The sequence below is a fragment of the Canis lupus genome, chromosome 20 (genome assembly GCF_011100685.1).
Source record: "Canis lupus familiaris isolate Mischka breed German Shepherd chromosome 20, alternate assembly UU_Cfam_GSD_1.0, whole genome shotgun sequence".
NCBI classification, from domain to species: domain Eukaryota; kingdom Metazoa; phylum Chordata; class Mammalia; order Carnivora; family Canidae; genus Canis; species Canis lupus.
This window is the reverse complement of record NC_049241.1, coordinates 18571177-18597686: the sequence shown is the minus strand read 5'-3', so window position 1 is coordinate 18597686 and position 26510 is coordinate 18571177. Positions and strand designations below refer to the sequence as shown.

At 40.1% G+C, this 26510-nt stretch overlaps 1 long non-coding RNA gene across 3 annotated transcripts in view; it reads left to right on the top strand.

The window, feature by feature from the left end:
- The first annotated feature begins 590 nt into the window (after positions 1 to 590).
- LOC119864573 overlaps positions 591 to 26510 on the top strand; it is an 80977-nt gene continuing 55057 nt past the window's right edge. For 2 of the 3 annotated variants that reach the window (XR_005374418.1, XR_005374416.1), the window contains exons 1-3: positions 597 to 643; positions 15671 to 15755; positions 16285 to 16441. This is a non-coding gene — a long non-coding RNA (uncharacterized LOC119864573). Of the gene's footprint in view, positions 644 to 13633; positions 13725 to 15670; positions 15756 to 16284; positions 16442 to 26510 lie in introns of all 3 variants that reach the window. The other variant, XR_005374417.1, reaches the window with a different exon arrangement.

The following is a 26510-nucleotide window of genomic DNA, read 5'->3' as shown; positions in this document are numbered from 1 at the left end:
AAAACCATCAAGTCTGTCGTCAGGCATTAGGAGAACTGCTGAATATTTCAAACACGTTTGGGATTTCTATAAAATTTGGCTTGGCATTTATATGGGGTTCCAAATAGTTTTTATCTCTCTCATCTTAATGATTACCCCAATTCATGTACTCGGTTTTTTCACTTTGCAGGAGAAATCAGCAAAAAGAAATTTATAGATCAGGTCAGAACTGGTAAAGCCAAAATTAGACTTTTTGCTTTATCTGTTTAAAAAGTGAAGAGAAAAACCTTTAGCTGGCGAATCTCTTAAATGGTTGAGATGATGAAAATGTAAATATCAACTAATATCTCAAACACAAAATAAAGATAAAGCTAAAAGATGTTAATTTGCTAAAAGGCCAGAAACTGAAAAGTCCTCTGGCCCTTCTGGTATATTTATCTACTGTTCACATTTCTGAAGAAGAAAAATTCTATGTGGAAAGTAAGAAAAAAGGTGCAGTAAATTAGGTAAATTGCCCCAGGTCTTCTGCTTAGGAAACTGTATGAGATATCAATCTACATATAGATTGTTCCTATAGAAACATATAGAATGTTTCATCATTTGTGATCTAAGACATCAATAATTCTGCCCTCATGGAACTTATATTCTGATGGGGGATGGGGAGGTAAGCCAATACTACATTGACAAGATGACTTGAAAGATCTAGGTTCTGGGAAAAACATCAAATGAGACAAAGCAAAGAACAAGCTGGTGCAGGCAGTGGGGCTGAGGGGAGATATTTATATTCATTGAAAAATTATTTGTAGGTTTGTCATGGAAAAATTCAAGCATATAAAGTAGAGTAAACAGGAAAACGAACCCCCATGTAACCATAGCCTCCTTCGGCAATGTCAGCTCATGGTCAATCTTATTTTCTCTTTGTCTCCACCAAATATTCCTGATTATTTCATGTATAAATATTTCACGATGTATTTCCCAAAGATAAATAACCTTTTTTTTCTTTTTACACAAACCACACCACCACTTTCACATTCTAAACAGAACTTGATAACTTATGATTTTAGAACTTACCCTTGAAGGAAGGTCTATTGGAGAAGGTACAATTTGATGAGATCGGAGTGAAAAAAGGAGTGAGCCTTAAGAAGATATGGTGATGGTACCAAACTTTAATTTTTTGGTTTTTGCTTTTTTTACACAAATTCACCAGTTTATTAGCTATAGGGGAAAATGACTGATTGCTCAAAATCAATTCTTGTTCCCTATCAAACACGTAGCTCACAGAACATTCTTTACAAAGGAATTGAAGATCTACATTTTTGGTGCAAGGTATGTCGGGGTTTTTTCCCCCCCATCTTCTTCATGACAGAGGGAGGTAGCTGAATCAATGAAGGAACTATACTTGCCTCAAATGGGCAACATAAACATAGAGGTCCCATGAACAGAAGATTCAAAACTGGTACTGGAACAGAGCCAAGCCCTGGTCAATCTTCTGTGTAGAAGGTTACATCTGAATGACCAACAAAGTCTTCAGCTGCTTCCTTGTTCTAAAGCTGGCCAGACTAGAGATCTTGCTGGCTGGCTTTTTCATTATTTCTCTTTTGAAGATCTCCTTAACCACACCTTTCTGGAACCAAGAGACAAAAATACTCTTTAAAAACCGTTGAATTACCTGCCACCACTTTGAGAAGCATCTTTGTGCTTACTTGTTCTTTCTCTGGATGAAAAGCAGCCCAACATAGAAGCAGCATTAATGTTCCTTTGCTGGCAGTTCCATCCAACCTCCCAGGGGAAGGCATTTTGCCAAGCCCTCCTCTGCCCATTTGAAATTCAAATCCTTGAATTTGCCTCAGTGCCACCTTTGTCCAGAAACCTCAAAAGACCCAATCCATGTCGATCTGCCTTGAAATTATAAAGGGACATATTACTGCGTAGGAAGATAAAGTGTGTTGAAATAACATCCAGGGTGGTGGTTAAATAAATTCAGGAAAACCAGGACATTCACTGTGAAGCCGAGACTGTCCTCAACTCACCTCCCAGGCAAGAAGTGGGCAGACAAGCCACATGATGGAGGTGGGCACTCTTGAACTAATGACTTTAGTGACTGTTTGACTTAGAAATAACATATCTTCCCAACTCTTAGCAGCCTCTGAGCTCTTTTTCCATGCATCTCCAAAAATGTGATTAAAGCTTTAGCTTAAGAAAATTTTAGTTAAGTTGGGAGAACCTTGTGTCTATTTTCTCGCTCAGGGATTTCTTGCTGAAAAGGCCTTGGCATATTCATTCAGGATCAGCTTGAACTTTATTTTCCATATCCACCAAATGGGACCATTCAGGTTGGGTTATATAGTTGATTTGAGGATAAAATAAACATGGCAAGATGCTTTGAGAAGTAAAAGGCCCAATGTAATGTAAACTTTAAAGATCAGGAACGCACCGAGAAGCCATGCAGCTGTACTTTCTGGCTGCTGAGGGATATGTTTGGCCCCTTTGATCTCAAAGGAATTTACCAGGCACCTACTCTGTGTTTGCATGTCTTCTCTGGTGCCAAAAAATGTGTGAGTGTGAGAGGGTGGTGGTGGGGAGACAAGAAACACACAAAATGATGAAGTGGCAATATATTGCACCATGGATCCTTCAGAAGGTTAACCTCTTCGAGCCTGAGTTTTCTTGTCAATTAAAGAAGACAATAATAAGACCTGTCTCATACAATACTTGTAAGGATCTAAAGAGAAAGAATGGGCAAAGCATTTATCAAAGTGTCTGGCACAGAAAGCTCTATAATTCTATCTACTTTAAAAAAGACTTTTACATTTTTCCTCCTCAAAAAAGGCAGTAAAATTCTGATTTCTCCCCCTCTCTGTCAGCGTTAAGAAGAGTGGATTTTTTTTTTTTTTACTGTCAGAAATAGGAGCCATGAAGATTGCTGAAAAAGAACTGCTGTCCAAGAATCACCGAGCAGAAGTCTTAGTGGGGAATGGAATGAGGGAGGGTAGTAGTTAGGCCTATTAAGATGTTATTTTGGGGGCACCTGGGTGGCTCAGTGGTTGAGCATCTGCCTTTGGCTCAGGATGTGATCCCAGGGTCTTGGGTTGAGTCCTGTGCCTGGCTCTCTGCAGGGAGCCTGGTTCTTCCTCTGCCTGTGTCTCTGCCTCTCTCTCTGTATCTCTGATGAATAAATAAGTAAAATCTTTAAAAAAAGAAAAAGATTTTAATGATTCCCAAGACAGAGGCATGGAAACTGTGATTGAGAAGAATGATAAATGATGGAGTCAGTTCTCAGAGGAAAGAAGGGCCAGAACCAAGGATATAGAACTCAGTGGCATATATGTATGTCCCTCTTCTTTTTGTGGACAAGGGTGCTCGACACCGTCCTCTCATGGCAGTCTTTCTCACTGAGCAAGCAGAGCAGAGATGATAATTGCTCTGGCTGACACTTGGCCCATGTCATGTGTGGTCTCTTTAGAGATGGAAAAGTTATTCGCAGAAGGGAAGAGCATGACTTTTCCAGAAGCAGGAGCTAAGGAAGAGACAGGGGGTGAATACAGTGAACAACCTCAAGATGAAAACAGATGGATCATTTCACCTACCTCTTCCATATAGGAACCTGGCTTATGATTCGAGCTTGCAAGAAAGCAATGAGGTGGGGGCTGCGGGGGGTGAGGAACGAACGGAGATGGTTTAGATCAGTCTACAGAATAACAATGACACAGATGCTTCGAGCATTATGACTAGGCACTCCATTGGGTGTTTCGCATATCTTTTCTCCTTTAATCCTTCCAGTGATTTGATGAAATTAGTCATGTTATTACCTCTATTGGGTGGATAAGGAAACTGGGGTTAGTAACCAAAATTATTCAACTAGTCAGTGGCAGAACTAAGGTTTGAAGCCGGGCTGTATGATCCTGGAGCCCAAGCACTGAGCTCAATAGAGGATTTTTAATATATTAAGGAAACAAGAAGTGGATAAAAGCCAATGTGAAGGAGAAAATGCAATGGATTTTTCACTTATGCCCAGGGCTTCCTATTTATTTATTTAGTCTCAAAAATATGTTTCTATGGTAAACAAAACTGAGGAAGAGTGAAACTGCTTCTTTGACACAAACTACAGACAAAAGGCTTTACAACTGGTTGTGTTTGATAAGAGAGAATACTTCTGTGGTGCCTAAAAGAGAACTGATTATAAATGCTACAATGAAAATTTGTCTTTTCAACAATATCCTCCTTAAAGTTACCTGTCGATTGTTGATAAGTGGTAGTGTATTATACTATAGGGTCCACGTGTGTGTGTGTGTAAACCGACCTGTTTGTGTTACACTGTCTAGTCTATCTGCTAAAAACAGCTGGACATTAGAATGATCTAACCACAAAGCAGCTAAGTGATTACTTAGAGTGGTTTAGTTGTCATGTCATATTCCTTTGATTCATTCTTATTTTTTGCTTTCGAGTTTCATTCCATTGAACCATTTAGTGGTGCTTCATCGTGGAGCTTATTTATTCCTCATAAAGTAGGAGGACTTTATCACCAAATATGATATTGTAACGTCATAAATGTGTCAGATGTCCGAAAGAAACACACTACTGGTGCAACATCACTCTGCGCCCACATCTCTATTAAATAAGACCATCTTCTGATAGATGGCGGCTTTCAAAACCATTCCCTTTCTCATTCAACAGTGCAGAGCATCCATGCAGTCAGATGTTTATTTATTATACAATTCATGCCTCTGAACATTCACTTTTTGTTTCATGTTTCTTATCAGTGTCAATTGTAATCAATTACTTGTATAAAATGATGGAACTCCTAATTTATGACATGATGACACACAGTAGATACAGCATTTCTATCTAGAATTGAACTGTACCTCTGCACTAGTTTTCTGCCAGAGCCAATAAAGGGCTCTGGGGATTAGAACCAAGATGAATAAAGCATATTTTCTTTTTCTTAGCCCCCTTTCCTAACTAGTTCAACTTTTAGAAATAACATTGGCTAGCCAATGAAAACACTCCTTTGATAAAGGCTAAGAATTTAAGATAAAAAACAGCTGGGCAGGGTTTTTTTTATACAAAAGGAAACAACTTTGAACTACATAGACAATGTCGTTTAAACCCAAACAGATGTGGTTTAATCTTGTTTTTGATCCTCTTGTAGATTTTTCTCAAAATGCCTGCATATGCATAGAAATGATGACTTTCAGATGTTTGAACATAATTTGTCTCTGTTAGAATATCACCTTGGTACATAGATCATGTACACCAAATACTCCCAGTCTTTGAACACGGACAGCAGGGTACAGGGAGAATTTATGTTGGTCTTTTGGTCTTGCCCACCAATTTTGTAAGAAACTGAAAGGGGAGAAGAAAAGCAATGGTATCCATATACTGTCATTTTCAGAACAAGAGTCACATGTGTTCTCCATGACTTCAGTAAATCATGGTGATAGTTTTAGATCCTAACACTTAGAAATGCTTTTAAGATGAATCCTATCACGTGAATGCTCTAAAAATAACACACTGTTGATTTGTGCACCATTTTGTGTCCCCACTGATTATTATCCACTTATCATATGATTTCCTCATGTATTAAGGCTTTCCCATCCCCTCTCTAGGAGAAGAAACCACTAGAGCAAAACTATGTTAAAATATAAAATGTCATCAGTTAGACTGTAAAGGCACCCACTAAAATATACTCAAACCCACTTTCAACTTCAAAGGCTATTAGAGTTGTTACCGCAGGCATTAGCCCAATGATTGAAGGAAGGGTTGTACAGATAGAAATTTTATATAATTTTTTTCTTCTCTTCTCCCTCCGTCTCCCCACTTGAAGAGTATAATGGGGAAGTGTGGGGAGAGTCTGTGAAACATGTGGAGAGACCTAAGATCATGAGTAGGAATCAAAAGCAAGGAGAGCTCTGAGGGCAGAGGACGCTGAGTAGTTAACACCCAACTCAGTCAAATGACCTTGGGCAAGTACATAAACAGCACTGCTTCAATTTAGCCTTGCCTTCAAGTTGCCTCCTCCTTGGTTTCTACAATTTTCTCTACAGTCATAGTCCTTGAGAGTATTTAAAAGACCAGCTGGACAAAGAGGAAATGAGATGCACATATTTATTTGAAAAATTCTGAAAGGAGCATGGAGTGCACACACGTGTGTGTGCATGTGCATGTGATGTGAAGAGAGTAAGCAAAGGGAGAGATGGAGATGAGGTGCACTGATGGCAGTGGTGGCTTTGTGCTTGATCATTGGGAAACCAGCCCAATAGCTCCCATCAAAATACACAAGAAGGGTCCCACTTTTTTAAGTGGTCAGTTTCTAGAACTCTTGGTTCTTTGGCAGCAAACTGTTGCTCTATGTAATGTCTCACCCCTTCAAAACTCACCTCGGGGCATAAGTGCAATGTGAGGTCATTTGGAGCCACAATCTAATCTACAAGAATCATCTGGCATCATATGCGAATGCTTATTATTTAAAAAATGCAGTTCTGTTTATACTGTTGGAGTCTCTAAGTCCTCTTCATTATCCGTTCATGCTGTCTGTCTGGATGTGTTTTCTGATCTTTGTGTGAGGAAGTTGTCTCTGCTCAATGTGACTCAGGAAGAAAATATGAGGCTCTGATGCCCTATGTTGTCATGATTCCCATGCCAGGGGCTTCATGAGTGATGTTTCCCACCAAGAATTACAGTAGCTGCCAAGCGATGGAGGAGGCGGGCACTGGCCCAATTATACAGCAGTGAGTGAGAGTTCCAGAAGTTTCATGGAAATCCAACTGACTCCTGGGGCAATGAGGAAGGGGCCGGGGACTGGAGGAAGCAGGGGGGGAAGCAGCATACCCCCTACATCAAGGGACCCTTGATCCTGAGCCAGGAGAGGATGGAAGTGAAGGTGGCTGCAACCCCTCTGGTGAATAGTTTTAGGAGTGGGAGAAGGAGTACATGTGACATAGTAGGGACAAACAAGATGGAAAAAAGTCACTGGACCAGGGGACCACAGAACTGGGTTCTAGTACCACAACTTGTTCACTCTGTGATTTTAGACAAATTATTTTCACTTTTCTTGTATACCTCGTGTAAAAGCAAAAAAATCAGATATCTTTTAAAGATCCTTCCAACTAGAAATGTTCTTAGAATAAGTCTTTTTTTTTCTACTTGTGATCTAGTAAACACATACCTCTAACTCCTTTTTTAAAAAAAATATTTATTCATGAGAGACACAGAGAGAGACAGAGAAGCAGAGACACAGGCAGAGGGAGAAGCAGGCTCCATGCAGGGAGTCTGATGTGAGACTTGATTCTGGGACCCCAGAGGACCACGCCCCGGGCTGAAGGCAGGTGCCAAACCGCTGAGCCACCCAGGCGTCCCTATACCTCTCACTCCTATTTCAGCTGTATGCATGGCAGAAAAGAAAAGGCGGAAGGGAAAAGAAAGGGAGAGGGAGACAAGAGCCAAGATGGAAGAAACACAGAAATGAAACAGTGATGATAATTTTGGCCCGTCTTCCAGTCTGTGAGGGCATGTGTGGTGTGGCTTTGAAGAAATGGGAGTCTTTATCTGCATTTGGTCTCAGACTCCAGGAGCCTCCCATGCCACGAGAATCTCACCCTGCTGAGTAACATCCTGATACTTAAAGAGACTAGTGTTAAACATTATCATGGTTTAAATTTTTATTATTGTTTTTGGTACAACATAGGCTCTAATACAAGCCAAATACTCCATCTGATACTCAACCAAAGACTCATTACTCTGGTGTGATGCTGGAGGAAAACCTGGCTGGGTTGGACTTGCAGAGAATGTCTTTCTAATGAGTCTTCAAGGGTAATTCAAACTGTATGGGATTTTTCACCCCATGTGGTGACTAGAAAAACTAGAATGCTATACCTACTGCGTGTATATGCCTCTTGGCATTGTGGCAGTCCCTGCTGTAATTTGGAGAACAGATTAAAGAGATCCAGCAAGAAGGGAAGAGGGGGTGAAATCATAAGTCACTCTTCATCTTAGAGTCTCTGTGAGGTGAGGATGTCAAATAACTAATTTGTATTGAGGCCCTTCTGTGTGCAAGGCACCATGTGGGACATTTTAGACAAATATATATATATATTTTTCTTCTTCACAACAATCTCATGATTCATTCAAAGGCTTAACTCATTTTACTGCCCTCCTACTAAATGCCAAAAACTCTCCTGGACTCCAGGGGAGAGTAGTAAACAAAAAGCATTCTGCTCTCTCTTGTGAGGTTGAATTCTGGTAGCAGGGAGAGATGAGAAACAAATTCACATGACGTCAGGTAGTGAGAAGCACTGCGGAGAAAAAGAAGGCAGAGCAAGGGGATAGAGAATGCCAGAAGGACAGGTGGGTGGTCAGAGAGGCCTCTCTGGTGAAGTCAAAGAAGCAAGGGAGCAAGGCTGGTTCCCGAGCAGAGAAAGCAGTCACAATTCCCCTACTACAGATGGGGAAACCGAGCTTCCCAAGGTCTCTTATTTAATAAGCTGTGATGATCCCATGAGATCGCCACACAGCATCTGCTTCACATTTTAAAAGGATGCAAGTCAGAGGAGGGCTGTGAGTACAAGCATGTCTGGCACTAAACACTGCATGATTCTATTAACAACACACCATTGCTTTGTCTGCATAGTGCCTGAGCTGGCCAGGTTCTCCTACTATACTGAACTAAGAGAATTGGCAAGTTGCACTGGTATTATATAGAAAAGGCACACATTTTCCTGGAAGTCTTTCCCCTTATTTATTCTACTCTTGAACCTCGGGCTATGAACAAAGAGTCAGTGAAGCATGGTTTTCACACAGTGTTCACAAAGTGACAGGACTCCTCAAAGAGGCTTCAAGGACTTTTGTGAAACATGTCAGGGAGGGTCAGTAGCTAGAGCTCATGGCCACCGGCTCCTGTGTCACCCAGAACAGAAATGATTTTATCACTCTAATATATTGGGGTTCTGAAATGAAATTTCCAGTCCTAGTACAAAATTTGAAAAATACATGAAAGCTATGGCTCCTTGTGAATAAATAGAGAGGCTTCTTGAGCCATCTTAAAAATGTGGCTTTAAATGCAAAGTTTCTTAAAAAGTTCCTGGTGGAATGATCACCCTACGGGGTAGCCTTAAAGTAGTGAGAAGTAAATGGCATATGTAAGTCTCCAATTGGATGAGAAAGCCAACTGATCCAAGCAACTGCTAAGAAATTCTGACCAAAGATTTGGAGAACCCATTGGAAGGGCTGACTTCTTCCCTAACAGATGTGGTATATACACTATGTGCACACGCACACGTGTGTGCGCACACACGGCATGAGTTTTTGTTGTTGTTGTTGTTGTTGTTTTCTAAGAAAGGTTTTTAAAAAATAGATAAAAATCAGGTTAGGAGGGACTTCTTTCACTCTAAACATTTCAGAAAATGTATAATTTCCACACTAAGAGAATTAGAATTCTTACCCACTAGGTAATTAAATAGGAAGAACTTGGAAAGAGAGTTTGAAAGCTGAAGTATGGTGTCTCATTCACAATTGATAAGAGGTTCATTTCCTCATTATTTAGTTGTTTGTTGCTGTTTGTTTCAATCAAAAAAGGAATATCCAGAGCTGACAGATGGATGCCTCTGGCTGTGGTGGTCATGGCGTGTATGTTTGCATGCGTATGAGTGCAGTCTCTGAGAAGAAAGATCTTTCTGTCTCCCAATTTTTTCCAAAAGGCCTCTTAGAGCAGAGAGTAGGTTCTCACCAAGAGAGTGAAAGCAACAGTAGTGGGTGTATCTTCTGAAACACTTCCTTAAATGGAATTCGTTTCCTCTGTACTCTCTCTTTCCCCATTCTATGAGCTGGATCTTGGATGTATAGTGGGAGCCACCTTTAATCAGGTGGGTAAGAATTCACACTAGAGGATAGCAGAGCCATCTTTCTGGAAAAAGGAAAAGGAAAAAGGAAACAGATACTTGGATGATTTCTTGGAGAGAAGCTACCTACATTCTGTGACTGTCTCTGTAATATTTCAGGAAAGAGAAACTCTCTTGTTTGCACCACTGTGTTTCTGTGGTTGTCCTTGCTTTGTTTCTCTGTTTTAGCAATTTATCTTATACCCCAACCAATAACTGCCAATTAGATATAAGAAAAGATTAAAAGTTTATTTGGCTCTAGATTACTATATTTTTGAATCCTCTCTTCAATTGACCACTTACTACCCTTTGAGGCCCACAGGGGAATTACATATGTAGATAAGAATTGGACCTCAAACTTTAGTCTTCTATTGAGGTTGGCTGAATCATACAGAAAGATATTAAAAACTCAGTCACCAATAGGGGTTGGGCAGATCAATGCAAAGAAGCAAAGCTTACTGGGTAGTGTTGCACTCAGTGAGAATGTGTGACCCATTTAACTGTCATTCAGAAAAACGGACTGAGTATTTGATATTTTTAATCATTTAAAAGAAAATGGAATCTAGATTTTTTTTAAAAAGTGAAATCCACAAATTTTAATTAATAGGTTAATTTAAAGAAATTTAAGAGAAAATACCATGTGCACCAAAGAAAAGATTTCTTTAGGACAGGCCTCTAAGGCTTAGGAGAAATTTCCTGTTGCCTGGACTAAAAATTAGTCTTTGATCTAGAACCAAAGATATGTGGTTTGTTGGATGTTTTCTGACTTATTCTCTTAAGTCTTACACCAAAACACCACAAACCTAATCGGATAAGTATCAGTAAGATAAGCCTATTCCAGGCCAAATGTATATAAGCAGCAAAAAGTTGCTAGCCCCAAAGTAAGAAAGGTAGCCTCATGTCTTGAGTGGATATGGTGTGGGTCATTTGACCAAACATTTTTGGCCTGAACAAATAGTTCTGGAGTCTGTTTTATTTTTCCAGTAGAATCAATCAGTGTTCTCAGTTCCGAGTAAAGGAATTATTGGTGCCAAGGAAAATTAATAATTTATTAGAATGTCACAATTAAATGGTTGGGAGGTTGGGAAGAATAGGAGCCAGTGAAATTCCTTTAATCTTGTTTTTTTCCAATGAGTAGACACAACATCAACTATCTTTTGATTCTGTCTGTGACATTTTAGCAGAGCTCCATGTCCACAAATAACAGCTGCTAAATGGTTCTATATAAGGGACAAGTTAACTATACCATGGTACACAGAGTCAATGAGCAACTTGCAGCCATTAGAGAGAATGTGGTAGATCTCTTGCCATCAGGGCAGTTGGGGCACCATGTTGATGGCCACAGAGTAGAGCCAAGGAAGATCTACAAATGAAAACAAGGGTGCTACTTCTATAAGAGTGGGAAAAATATTCCTGGTTATGCCAAAACAATAGATAGTCACTATAATAACAGTTCCCATGTAGAGATTGCTTCCCAGACTTTCCTGAAAAAAACTTTTTTTCCTGAATATTGCATCCTGAGAAAAATGAATTTTATTTTATTTATTTTTTTAAATGAATTTTAGAAGTCAGGAAAATAGAAAAAAGTATCTTAATTCTGTGGGAATAAAAGATTGACATCACTTAGAGACATTACTCTTCAAAGGAATCCAATGCTGTCAAGAAGAAGAAAGCAAGAACAGGAAAAGTTCATGCAGAGTTGAAGGTCAAAGTCAACGTTTCTTACTAGTAACTGGGATAGGATGAGAAAAAGAGAAGCATTCACAATCTTATTGGTTTTGCTTGTAGCTGAGCCATGTTATAACTACATGTTAGTGGCACTGTTGCTGCTTATGGTGCATTATTTCGATAAATAAGGTGAATGCTAAGGTTATTCACATGATATCCTCTGTAGTAAACTTGTGAGTGGTATTCAAAGAAATGACAAGTTTTGGAAGAAAAATAGTAAGTCTTTAAATTGTCAGTTTCTACACACAATTCTATGTAGAGCTTACCACATGAGTAGAGGGTTAACATTTAAAACTCCCCAAAGGGATGCCTGAGTGGCTCAGAGGTCGAGCAACTGCCTTCAGCTCAGGCCGTGATCCCAGGGTACTGGGATCGAGTCCTGCATCAGGCTCCTTGCAAGGAGCCCTCAGGCTCCCTCTGCCTATGTCTCTGCCCCTCTTTCTCTGTGTCTCATGAATTTAAAAAATCTTAAAAAAATTAAAAATAGAAAAAATAAAACTCCCCAAAAATGTCCCCAGATTTTTTCCAGCATTTGAGTATCCAATGTAGACTACAGTTTGTTGTTAGTACTTCTAAATTTAGGTATCTTTGTTATCAAACAATTTTGTTGCTATTCCTAATAATGAGTTAAGTATATGAAGAAAGTTGGATGTATTTGATAACAATTTATGATTTGAGGTATTCCAAATAATTTCAATTTTTCCCCTATTCTCTAACATTATCAGGCTAGAGTTCAGAAACTAATTACACTTGCCACAGGGAAGAGGGATTGTCCAAAGAGAAAGCCAAGGAGAGAAGCAAAGAGAAGGAATGCTGGCTGAGGCTTCCAAGAGAGAGAGCTGAGGCTGGTCTATACTATCACAGCCCTGAGAAAGAGAGAGAGAGAACTCTTCCCAAGAGAGAAGACCAAAGGAGAGGCAGACCAGTCTCCTCCTTTAGAGAGGAATAAGGGAAGAACAGGATCTAAATGTGTATGTGTGAATCAGGAGAGGGTAGGAGGAAGGAGGAGAGTGGAAATTTTGGCTCCTTGAAATCCACTAGAATTCCAACTAATCCTTCCCTCCCTCCTTCCTTCCTTCCTTCCTTCCTTCCTTCCTTCCTTCCTTCCTTCCTTCCTTCCTTCCTTTCACTTTTTTAGATTGGAGAATTATCTAAATGCAGATCTGGGAGTTCCATTTGGGTTGACCAGACAAGAATCAGCTGGATTTGATGGTTTCCCATCACCCACTGGGAATGGGTACACCTGCATATAATTTCTCCAGAGGGAGTGGATCTCTTCTTTTGGGGAGAGGCTATAAATAGTGAGAGTATGTTGAGGAATTTATCTCCTCAAATTCAGTGGAGAGAAGGAAAAAGGCCCATCTGGTGGTAAAAAGAACAGCTGTATAAACCCTTAGGAAGAGGTCTGTTTTATTATGGACTTGGATGACCGTTCTGAATATAGACTTAATGAATCTGTGAGTGGTGTGAGGCTAGGGGTTACAGTGAATATGTGGCTGTACAACTAGAATGCAGATAGAATTTGATAGGCTGAAACAGTGAATGAAATCTACCAATGTCAAACCTCTTATGAATAAGTGTATTAAGTCCTGGCCTTGGGTCCAAACACTAACTGTGCAAGTGCAAGAAGCAAAGAGATCTCAGAATTTAAATAGATAGAAAATGGAATTTGAATGAAGAGTGGACGGGGCAGCCCAAAACTTAATATTATATGTAATGAATTGACAATAGTATCTTTTGTGAATTGAATATAAAATAAGATACTACATGCAGTGCCAGGAGTATACTAAGTGCTTAATAAATGCTAATTGCTATTGCTGCTATGGTCACTGTTTGCTCTTGTTGACAAGAGGGTGAAAACAGGGCAGAGTGTTGAATACTTTGAGGTTTCTGGATGGATTTGCTCTCATCCTTCTTTTTCCTCTAGTCTTTTCTTCCATGTTCATTTTTAAATGTACTTTGGTGTTGCTGGGATTGATAAAAGTGGAGTTAGGAACTAGCTAGGGAAAGGGGCTCTGATCAGAAACCAACCTTAAATCCTTCTTACTGTCTAGGGCTGTGTCAGAAGCTTTACATGGATTATGTGATTGAAGCCTCTCAACAACCCCAAAGTTAGCAGCGATTGTCTCCCCATTTACAAACCAGGTTTGTACCTCTAACAAAGGCTCAGAAAGTGGCTTCACTGATATTACAGAACCAGAAGGGGACAGAACAGGGCTTTCAATGTAGATCTTTGCATTCTTCTCAATGGCTTTCTCTATGTGACTATGTCCCCACTGTAGGAGCTCCCCTACTCTGAGTCTGCAGCAGGGATGATGGGGGTCAGGGTGGAAATGGAGGTTGAGAATGGGTTTTGGGAAATGGGGGCTGAGAATGGTAGGGAGAAAATAAGGGGATTAAACAAACCATTTATGTGGCTACATCATTTCAAACAATTCAAAATATTTGTTCCCCTCAGAGAGGCTCAACAATAGTATCTTTGCATTTAGTTCCAGAGAAGTGGTTGGGTTTTGGACTTCTCAACGTGCCCACACTCTCTGATGGGTCCGCTGAAATGCTTCCAATTTTAAGTGACCCTTGAAGGAAGATTGAGTTGTGAGATCAATTGGTAAAACTTTATTTTCCTTTCTCTTTAACCCAGAGAAAGCTATCATATTCTCAATTTACAAAAAAAAAGAAAAAGTTTACAGGAAGAAAAAATGTTCTCTCTTTGGAGATAAAAATAGCATCTGCTTTTCTGGGAGCCAGTTAGCAGCTGGAGGAAATTATTTCTATCTTATCTCTGACCCTTTCCTAAGTTTGCTGGTCACCTTTTTCTTTAATTACTTTTGCCACTATGATTTAAAACTACCACAGTTTTAGCATCCAGAATTTCACTAGCACCTGGATGCTCAGATTTTTTGCTTAGCTTTAAAGTTTAGCCAAATTATACCACATGGCAATTTTAGGAGCTTGTCACCCTGTTCTAAACACTTTATTCTGAAAACAATAGCCATCATTTTAGAAGAAAATGCTCCCTGACTTCACTTATATTGCAAAGTTTTGACAAATTCTGAGTTTGAATTAAGCCACCAGTTCCCAAAACCATGTAGGAAAAACAATCAAGTCTAGGCTAGGAGCTATCTTTGTTTTCTCTTCAAATATGATATTTTAAAGTAAATTATATTTTGGGGGGCATGGAGAAGAACACATATTTAAAATGTGATCTTTATTCCATTTACATAAAAGTTTTCTGGTACCCACTGGACTCAGGGTAGGCAGAAACCTTATTATTAACTAAAATTTGAGAACTCTGTAGCATGGTCACTTTGAAGTGGCTCTTTGTTGTGGTTGGAATTCTAGGATGGGAGAAAAAGCTGTCGGCAACCTTGGGGAATTACTTAACTTTTCCTGTATTTGTTCCTTAGCAGTATAAGAAATGGCTCTTTTCAGCATAGGGAGAAGAGAAGTATACTTTAAAAATAGGGGCAGGATAGTTTTTCTTTTCCTTTGAATTCTCTTATCCTTAGTAAAAAGGAATGATCTTTTTTTTTTTTTAAAGATTTTACTTATTTATTCGTGACACACACACACACACACACACACACACACACACACACTCACGGAGGCAGAGATATAGGCAGAGGGAGAAGCAGGCTCCATACAGGGAGCCTGACATGGGACTCCGTCCTGGGTCTCCAGGATCAGGCCCTGGGCCGAAGGCGGCACTAACCACTGAGCCACCTGGGCTGCCCAGGAATGAGCTTCTTAACAAAATTTTGTCTCTCTATCCTTGGTGATTGAAAAGCATTGATGCCAGAGAGAACACAGGGAAGGGAGGGTGACAAACAACAGAGAGGGAAATTGGGAAAAGTCTACTTCCCACTATCAGCACTCAGATTAGGAGACTGACAATTCTTTATGAGGTGGCCAAGTGGTGAAGTATTAATCAGATGGCGATTGTGCTACGGATAGTGTTTTATTAGTGCCATGCTATGGTAGTAAAGACTGGCTTCCTGCACTACAGTAAGAGTGAATATTTAATAGAACTCTACTAAAGAAAAAAAAAAGAACTCTACTAAAGTATTTTTTTCAATGTGTTTGTCATTTAGAATTGGAGAAGAACATTGTCCTCATGGAGTGATGACCATCACTTACAGAGCTAACCTGGATCAGTACTCACATGGGCCAGGACGGGTGGGTGTCTGGTTAGGAGGCCTGGCTGCCCTGTAAGAATCTGTTGGGGACAGAATAGAACAGAGCAGCTTCTCACCTTTCTGAGCTGTTTAAATTCAAACTGCCTTTGAGGGATCCGAAGACAGTCTGTCCAATCAAAGATTAGAATCATTCAGACAAGATGGGTCTCATAAGATTAATTTGGTCAGTCTCCTGCCTTTTGAAAGGATGTACATAAAGGGCAGGAAAATGACACTTCTCCCTTGAAAGGGAAATCTGTAAACTTTTTTTTATTTTATTTTATTTTATTTATTTATTTATTTATTTATTTATTTATTTATTTATTTATTTAGAAATCTGTAAACTTAATGAAATAATAGTCAGGGGCTGAACCTCCATTTAAATTGAAAAATGTAATTTTTAATTTCTCATTGATGTTTTCTAATTTTTGAGTTAAAATTAAACAAAAAGTATCTTGTAATTCCAAACTTCCAGTTTATAAAGTAAAAACTAAAAATTATAAAACTCAGAATTATATTTTATCTTTCAGATGTGAAGTTCAGTGACACAGTTCCATAACACACGCTTGAAAGCTGTGTTCCTTTCCTTCTCAAGTGACCATCTGAGAACAAAAATTATCCTTCTGAAGCTAAACGTAGTCCACATTCGGCATGCACAGTAAATGCAGTACACATTTGGCATGCATAGTAAGTTCTTTCAACCTTGTGGTTTTAGTTAATTTTTAAAATACTTGATCATGAGAATCAATACTCTTGCTTTCCATTTTGCAGCCACTTAGAAATAAAAGCTTAATGTCTAAGTTCAATAATGCATTTAGAGGATGCAATAAGCTCCACTTTTTAGGCAAAGTTAGTTTTGTCAATGAGACAAAAGGCAGAGAAAGTAGAATATTCTGAAACATTTGTTCAGTCAACACATCAAAGTATATTTCTGAAGGCTCTTGAGTTCTTTAAGGTTATCAGGTGTGAATGTACAGGTTGTACAATATTTGGGCACCACTTGCATGCCATTAACACTTTGTATTTATAAAGCAGCTTTGCTTTTTTGAAATGTTTCAGATAGATCTTACAAAAGTCCTATATTTCTCTGACAATACACACGTGAAAGAACGAACATCTAGCTTAGGACAAAAATGAGATGAGTGAATTGACTTTGATAACTGCAATGCGGCATCAGAAGCTGGGGCTCGAGTCTCTGTTTTAAATGTGGAGGATGTTAATTTTCTTTTCAATACAATGCTTGCCCAAATTAGGCAACAGAATCTTAATCTCCAACTTTCTATTTACCCCCCTTGTGAAGTACTTACGACTCCTACATTAACAAGTACTTTATTAAATTTCACATACAACAATCAAATAGGCTAAACACAAGAGAGAAAGCATTGGACTCTGGTGAATGTGCTGCACAATGCTTATGAGTGGGGGCTCTGAGGTTGGGGAGGTCTGAGCTGGCACCCTAGATTGGACACTGTCTGTGTGCTAATGGACGAGAAAAAACAAAAAACTTTTGTGCCTAGTTTCTTCATCCATAAAATGGGTGATTGCAGGGCTTCCTCACAGTTGTTTGGGGAATTAAATGACAGGATGCACGTAAACCTTCTCGAACAGGGCCCAACTTGGAAAATATGCTAATATTTTGTTGAGTTCCTACATAATAGTAGTCAATCACTGTGACTTCTCCTTCAACAGTCATTCTTCACTTACCCACCAGAAGTCTTTATTTACTTTAGATATACCTTGACTACTTTAAGAGTAATTTCAGCCAGTTTAAAATAGAACAACTGATACGGGGAATCAATGAATAAAAAAGACAAAACCAAAGGAGAGAAGGACAAATTCTAATGAGGATTCCTGGTTTAAGGAAAACAAGGCAATGCACATAAAACAGCTCTGAGAGGGAGACAGAACATGAAAGACTCCTAACTCTGGGAAACAAACAAGGGGTGGTGGAAAGGGAGGTGGGCAGGGGGTTGGGGTGACTGGGTGATGGGCACTGAGGGGGGCCCTTGATGGGATGAGCACTGGGTGTTATGCTATATGTTGGCAAATTGAACTCCAATAAAAAAACAAAAAACAAAAAACAAAACAAAACAAAATAAAACTTAGCTCTGAGATCCCTGGCAGCCAGAGGAGAGAGGGATACTCAATACACCGAACCATGGATTGTACTGCAGACAAGAATGCATTCTGGTTCATTTCCATTACCAATAGCTGAATAACAAACTGACCTAACACTCGTGACTGAAATCATGATGACTCATCAGTTTTCAGATTTCTGTGCATTGGTTGAGTGACTTTTCTGCTAATCTTGCAAGGGTCACACACTGGAGGCTGGGATTGTTCATTGGGAATCTTGGTTTAGTCCACATGGCCAACCTGTGCTTCCTCACAGCATGGCAGGCTCAAGGTAGCATTCCTATAGGACAAGCCGCAGTACTCAAGGCTCTGCTCAATTATGCTGGCTAACATCCCACTGATGAAATCAAGTCATAAAACCAAGCCCAGAGTAACATTAGGTGGGAACGCCAGGAGGCTATGGTTCATTGAGTCCATAATCTACCAGTGTTTTAGGACAGGCCAACTTAGAAATCTGGGACTCATTGGTACCTCTGTTTCTTTTTTTTTTTTTGATACAGCTATCTTCATATTTCATATCCTTTTTGCTATTAAATCTTGTTTCCATGTGTTACATCTTTTTCCCCCCTCTAGTGAAACCACCAGTCTAAGCCTTATAACCTCTTATCAGCTAGGACTATAAAGATTTTGTTAGCCTTCTGCCTCTGGGAGCCCCGGAATAGTTTTTTCTCCCTTTTGGTTGATGTCCCTTCAGACCTTGCTTGCTGAAGCAGAAGTTTTACAATAGTTCTGCACATGTTGTCCATAGATTCAAGTGCTTCAGCAGATCTCCTGTAAGCTGTGATGAATTCCTGGCAAAATTTTTGTAGCTTTAAGGTGTGAATAGAATAAACGGGGGGAACATCCAAAACGCAGACTCCTGGGCCTATCAAAAGTTAATCTACAGAGAGCTAAGAGCATATGAGGCATTTTATCAGCATAAAGAAATATTGCCCTCTGAATTATACTTTCTCATCCTTTTTCTTCTGACACTTATTTTTCTTCCAGTATTTTACGTATCATTGGCCTATTTTACCTTCAAGTATAACCAGACAGCCTTGTGCTTAATTCTCTCCATCTTTTTTGGTAACTGGGCAATTTTGGATAAATCACTACACCTGTCTGAGCCTCTGTTTCTTCATGGATTAAATGGAGATAGTTTCCTACCTCTTATTATCATTGTGAAGACTAAATGACACAAAATAGATAAAGTACAGTGCCTGAAACATAATAAGAAGTCCACTACTACTACTACTACTACTACTACTACTACTCCTGCTGCTACTATTACTACTTCCTATGGTGTTTTAGGTTCTGCTTAAGAATACAGCCAATGCACAAGAAAACAGAGTTGACAGATGAGGGAACCAGTCAATCTCTGATGACTTTGCTTGAGCACTTGGATCCAGCTGTGCCTGAAGCCATCCTTCTTGTTGGACTTTCTATTTACTAGGGTTGACAGGTTCCCTTTTTGCTTTAAGCCAGCTGGAACTAGATGTGCATCTCTTATAACAGAAAGGTCCTGACTTAGGTAGGGCCCAATCCTGCTCTGTATCAGTTTCATCTGATGAATGTGGTTAAAATACGGTTTCTTTTTTTGGTCCCTGGAGATTCTGATTTTGTTGGCTTGGGATATGGCTGGGGGACATGTATTTTAGAGCACCCTAAAATGAGTCAGACATCACTAGTCTATTCATCACCTTTAGGAAACTGCCTTCTTCAATTTTGAGTTCCTTATTTGGCAGTCCCTACAGGACCTTGTAGGCTATCTTGCACATAGAAGACCCACTAGTCCTTTAAATATTTGTTGAATTGAACACACATTCCAGGAACATGAGTAAGGAGAAAGGACAGATTTTCTTGATAGGCTGATTACATAAAGTTGGGAGGATAGTTAAAAAGAAACAGATTACTTCCAGAAATTTTTAGCATTTCAGGGTAGCTACCTCGCTTGAATTAATTTCAGACAAATTAAAAATTCTATTCATTTTTCTCTTTCAAGCTTTAATGTTTCGGTTGTTACCAATTTATCACATGGCCTTGGACCTATTTCCTGACAATTTAATATTGCATTTTGTTTTTTTTAATTTGTTTCAAATTAAGACCTCTTTACTACATATAAAGATTTCATGTTAGGGTTGCCCTTTATGATAAATTTTACTTCAACTGAATGATTGTCTAATAGAAGTTTCAGTCCCATTCCAACCACATCAAGGGATTTCCAGAGAAAAATAGTTTCATACATTCAGTACCCTGATAAATGGGGTGGGAATCCTTCTTTACCAAAGACAGACAGTAAAAGGTGTTACTGATGGAAGCATTACCCGCACACGCTATCAAAGTGGGAGAGACATCAGAGCCCACCTGGAACAAAACTTTGGTCCATTTATTTAATGCACACATTGGAAATTTCTTGCTCCTGGCCCCACAAATATTACACTGGCTCTTTTGGAAAAAATGCATCTGAAGGCCTGTCTGGATGGATTTTTAAGAGTTATAGACTCGAGTTGACAACGTGACCACAGGAAAAGATTTATTCCAAAGACTTTCAGTGGGAACCACCCATCATCGGCAATGGAAGGGAGTTTGAAAGATCATTTTAAAAAGCGGCATTGCATTGATGGTTTGGATTATAAAGCTTAAAATAGGCCAAAGATAACTCAATTCAAACCACTGGAATTAAATTAGAACCTGGAAATTCATAAGCCAGAAAATATATGCATGCAGTCACATATTAGGGGTTCCTCTAATCAGATACATTATAATGTATCAAAACGAGGAACTTCATCCCATTTTTAACATCACAACAAGATCTACACTCCCCCCCCCTCCCTCCACATCCTTCTGTGTGATTATCAATTACAACATCAAAGCTAGGGTTTCTCTTAGGGGAAGAAGAGTATTCCAGGATCTCCAGGAGGGAGAAAATACCCCATTCTTTCTGCTAGAGTGACACATATTTTTAGATGGAAGAAAATCTTGGAATCATGTAGCCCAGGGATCCTTCATCTTGATTCTATGGATCTGCTGTGTGGGGAACGGGGTCAGTGGTTAAAGCTTACTGGAAACTGGAACATGTAAGTTAGTTACATTTTGCGTCTGAGTGTATATGAGATCCTGTGAGGTAGAAGCACTGAGAAAGATTAAGAGTTATCAATTTTCTCTCACTGAACCCATTTTATGGATGGGAGTCCTAAGGACTACATGGTCATACCTAACAGCACCCAGCAAGTAACTTGAAGAACTGTCTTGGAGTTATGGGTGACAGAGGAGAATCTATGAATGTGAGGGTGACAGGATGGGAAACCCTACAGTGAACTTAGCCCATAGCTCTGCTTCTTTCACCTACAGTGTTTTCCCCTTGTGAAAAATCACAAACATTCCTCTAGCTTCTCAAAAACTGCAAGATATGGCAAGATGGAGCCTACACTTCATTGGCATGTGCCCACCAGCTTGATCCAGTCCCTCCAGCTTTCTGCCATCACATGCTCAGCTGCTTCACTTATTTACCCTGCCCTGCCTGGTTGCTCTAACACTGGAGTTTGTGGTTTTGGATGCCAACAGTCCTGGCACCTGCTGAGTCCCTTGGAAGGCTTACAAAACTCCTTTGGATCTTGTTCTGTGTCAGTCAGGATGGTTGTGGGTTTCTTTCTTTCTTTTTTTTAATACGCATATCACAACAGCTTAGAATAACAAATATTTAATGCTTGCTCATGCTGCATGAGCATCAGTGTTGGGACAGGAGTTTTATTATTGTAGTCATTCAGGGGTCACAAACCAACAAACAGCTACTGCCCCAAATATTACGAGCAAGACAGAGTTCTAGGTCTTCTCACACTGACAAATGCTTTCATTTTTTTAAAAAAGACTTTATTTATTTATTCATGAGAATACACAGAGAGGAGAAAGAGAGAGGCAGAGACACGGGCAGAGGGAGAAGCAGGCTCCATGCAGGGAGCCCGACATGGGACTCGATCCTAGATCTCCAGGATCACACCCTGAGCTCTAGGCGGCGCTAAACCGCTGAGCCATGAGGGCTGCCCCTGACAAATGCTTTCAACTTGTGGCCTGAAAGTGACACAAGTTGAGTCTGCTCACAGCTCATTGGGCAGCACTGGTCACTTGGCTCCACCCGACCTTAAGGGGCATGGAGGTGTAATCCTATAGTGTGTGCAGAAAGCAGAGGCTGAGAACTATTCAGTGAGCGCCACTGGTTTGCCTTCTTCAATTAGCTTAGCTTAGTTAGCTTAGTTGTGGAAACCTACCCTGGGTATTGAGCAGTGGTGTGTAGTCTGGAAGAGCTAGATTGCTTTGGGATTCCTGTGGACATCTTTTCTAGAGTGGTGAAGCACTCTGTGCATGAGGGACATGTGAACCAGAAAGTGCTATGCACGGTTCAGGATGTCTTATTCAGAGAGTTGTCAAACGCCTATCTTGAATTAAGCTCCAGGGATTTTTCACTGTGCACCACCGGGTGAGTGTGCTGTAGATCTATGCCTCTGTTTCCTCAGCATGACTAGCATCCTACAGGTTTGTGGAGAGGATTATATTAAATGAACTTAGTATGTGTGTGAAGTCCAATGATCCCATCAATGGTAACTGCTATTTTTGGAGGCGGCACCTCCGAGTAGTCACATGAGAATGGGCTTACAAATAGCTGTGGAACTTTGCTAAAGTCACCTCTCTGAGACTCCCTATCCTCACCTTAAAAATGGGAACTCACTGTGCTATGTATGAAAAGCCCCTTGTGCAAATTAGTCACTCAGGAAATACGGTATTTAGAGTATTCTTATGTGGATTAACATGTAGATGCCCCAATTCTTTCATTTCTTTAAAAGAAAAAAACCCAAATGCTAATGATAATTCTTGCCCTGCTGACCAATATCCCTATCACTTGATTTGAGCCTGTTTTTGGCATAAAATGTTCTTGTGTTACGACCTCTTCTTGGATATAAACCATTCTCTGGCTGGGGCTCCAGGCCTCCTTGGTTTTTCCTAATGAGGTTGAACTCCATTCTAAGTACTTGGCAACATCTGATCTGTGATCCACACAGTACATTCGTGTAGCAGTCAGAAACCCGGAGCACAGGCCAAGGAGCTGCCGCCAGTTCCCCACGCTGTTGAGCAGCTCAGGAAATGTTATGGGAACCCTTAGACTTATTTACCTAAAGTCTCCCCTAAGAACCAGGGGACAAACTGACTCCAGGAAATCAAGCAGGTTACTTTTTCTCTCTCTTTCTCTTTCTTTCTCTCTCCCTGTCTCCCCCTCCCCCCCTCCACAGATCTTCTTGTGACTCTCTTGGACAAGCAAAGGGGGAATATAAGATACTTGACAAAGGCAAAGGAAAAAAAAAATCAAGAAATCCAAAGAGGGTTATCTGTACTCGACATCTGAAATCCAGTTCCCTAAATATCTGTCTCTAGGAGAGACACTGAAGGACGAGAAAGCCTGTCTTTTGGGGGACTATTAAGTGCTTTATTATTTTATTTAATCCTCCAGACACTGTGAGGTGGTTCTACTTGTTTCTCTGGGGCTTAGAGAAGTTAAACCATCCAAGGTCACACAGGACAGACGGTAGACCTCGAATTTAAATCACACCCAAAGCTAGCTCTACTTTCACATGCAATTTCTCCTGCCAGGGAAGTTAGCTGCAAAATGTTAGTTTTAGAGTCAATGTCAAAATGTGGCTCTAGAGAGGTTAAGAAGTTTCCCAAGAGATGAAATAATTTGCTGAAGAACATACAGCTGCTTAATGGAGAAATGGGCTCCAAATCTTGTGTTCTATCCCTGCTTCTATCCAGCCTCCCAAACCAGGCTGACGCTTGGTTCTAATGTTGACTCCCTGGGATCCTTCAAGTTTCCCCAATCACCAGGAATCTGAGGGACTCACTCAAGAATCTCTTCAACTTGCTTTGGCATTAAAAGACTTACTTCATATAAATACCAAGCCTGGCCAGTTTCTGCTGGTTTAGAATAAGGAGCTCGGCTGGAGATCCACACTATCCCCTCTCCATGGGACCACGTAACAATGTTTCTAAGCTGCCAAGTGGACCTACATATTGAACCCATCTGCCAGCCCAAAATTACTTTAATTTTTCATCTGCCTTTTATAGGCAGTATTCCATTCCCTGGCTCTGACTGATAACTAGGTATGACACCAATCCTGCCCAGGCAAGCAGCTTCAAGCAAACTGGAAGTGAGCAACCCTGGATTCTGGGCCAGGGGCAGAGAGATGAGGTCAGCACATCAGATTTCAGCACCCAGATTTCTTTACAGAGAAAGGAAGGGTGAGCTTTTTAAAAGGACACTCTCAAGGTTACCCCAAAGATCCTGGCTCTCCCCCTCTGTCTTGAGCGGGTTAGAATCCTTGTGCATCCAGCTGGCTGAGTCTCTGGGGGCTTTTATGAAGGGACAGAGACATTTTCCTACATGATAGGGAATTGGGTTTGGCGGTGTCATGGGATCTAAAGCTGACCCACCTAGCATTTTAAACCCCCACCTGTTTTTCAACTAAAGTTCTTGTGGATGGGCAGGGGTGGAGACACAAACCATGGTTTTGGTGCAAATACACGGCTGATAGAATGCAAGCACCACAGGGCACTGTATATGTCTTGCGTAAAGTTTTCTTAAGTTCCCTCCAAATTAAGTCCTCCAGAGCTTTAATTTCACAGGCTGAACTTTTAAGTTAGCAAGTATAGATAGCATAATTCCATTATTTAAAAAAGAGATGGCTGAGGTGAGGAGAAGAGGGTGCTAGGAGGTGAAATAATTCTTCTTGACTCCTGATAGATCCTTCCTGTACAAGGTGGGTAGTTGGCAGAAAAGGTTCTCACCCTCCTGCTGCCTGAGGGCCTCTACTCCAGGGAGGAGTTGGGGAAGAAAAGTTGGGGAATTAAAAACTAGATCTTCCTTTTTGTGTTTTTAGAAGTGCCAGTCAGGAGAAATGTGGGTTCTTCCCAGCTCCCCACACTGGCAGCCCTGCTTGGGCTGTTTGTGTTAATCTACTTGGCAGAGGGTGTCAGGGTTCAAGTTCCTAATTCCACTGCACAGGCTTACCTGAAAATATGAGCCGCATCTCCCATCCTATCCTTTGCCTGCCACAGAAGTTATAGTTGGATTTTCCAACCTACAACTCTTCTGTCTTATTTCTTTATTTGTTCAGAATCTAGGTGGGGAAGGGGGTCGTATTTATTATGTCCCTATAATGGTTAATTTTAATGTGTCAAATTGGCTATGTTCCTCAGGCTTGCTTGTTTCCAAACAGTAGATGTTGATGTAAAAGTATTTTTTACATGTGATTAACATTTAAATCTGGTGACTTTAAGCAGAGAAGCTTCCATAATGTGGTGGGTCTCATCTAATCAGTTGTAGTCCATAACAACAAAAGCTAAATTTCCTAGAAGTAGTGATTTTGCCTCAAGACTGCAACATGGAAGCCTGTCCAAGTTTCCAGTCTTTAGATTCAAGACTACGTCAAATCTTAATCTCCTGCCTGCTAGTTTGCCCTATGGACTTAATGCTTGTTAGAGCCCACAAATGTGTGAGTGAATTCCTTAAAACAATTATCTCTCTGTTCTTTATCTGTGCCTCTGTCTCTCCCCATTTATTATGCTCTATTATTGTTTCTCTAGAGAACTTTAGGACAGTCCCCCTAAAACCCCAACAAATAATTACAGTGGCTGACATCACTAAGCCTCAATCTCACAGTTACTTACAAGGTAAGCAACTGCAGTTTTCCAATCTCAAAAAATAGGGAAACTGAGGCTTAAAGCAGGTAAGTAATTTGCTTAAGCCCATGCAACTAGAAAATGAAAGAGTTGCAGCATTCGAATTCAAATTTTCCTGAAACACTAGGAAATAGGTATTCTTAATCACTGTATCACACCAGGAAAGAAGGGCATAGTCAAAGCTATGATGTGGTACAGAATTAAGGTTACGTTGGTATAGTCATTTGATCATGGCCAAGTGAGGCAAACCTCCATCCATTAATCATCTTGTAATGAGCACTGCTATTTTGAGACTCTTTGCTTCAGTACAACAGTGAACTAATCACATGTTAAAGGTGATACTAACAGCTCAGCGGCTGATCCTCTGGCCAGCCTCCTTGGTGCTTGCAGGGCCTGGTTCAGCATGTGATATGTGGTTCTGAGTGTTCCTGCTGTGTTTGTTTTGCTGATATTCACCATAATTAACAACTCTCAAGGCAGGCGACATAGACCACCTATACCCCTTTTTTTTTAGTTCTATCTAAAACTATTATAAAAACTTCCAATATTAGCAATAACAACAGCATGAAGAAATAAAAGTATCTTTCTAGATAAAATTCACCTTTGAGGATGTATTCCTACGTTCATCTACTTTTGCATTTATACAATAGCCATCTGGAAAGAATACTGAGAATTTGTTCTGTGCATGTATTTTATTTCATTCATTCATTTATTCAACGTTAATTATGAATTCTTACTACATGCTCTTTTTTTAAGGGGCACTCTCCCAAATCTCTCCCTTTTTTTTCTACGCAAACTAGTGTCATCACAACGTGCCCACAATGACAATAAAGGACCTCATCTCTACTCAGACTTTTCATATCCACCTCTTGAAAATGTATCTAACTTATTTCTCCTCCCTCAGAGCCTTGCT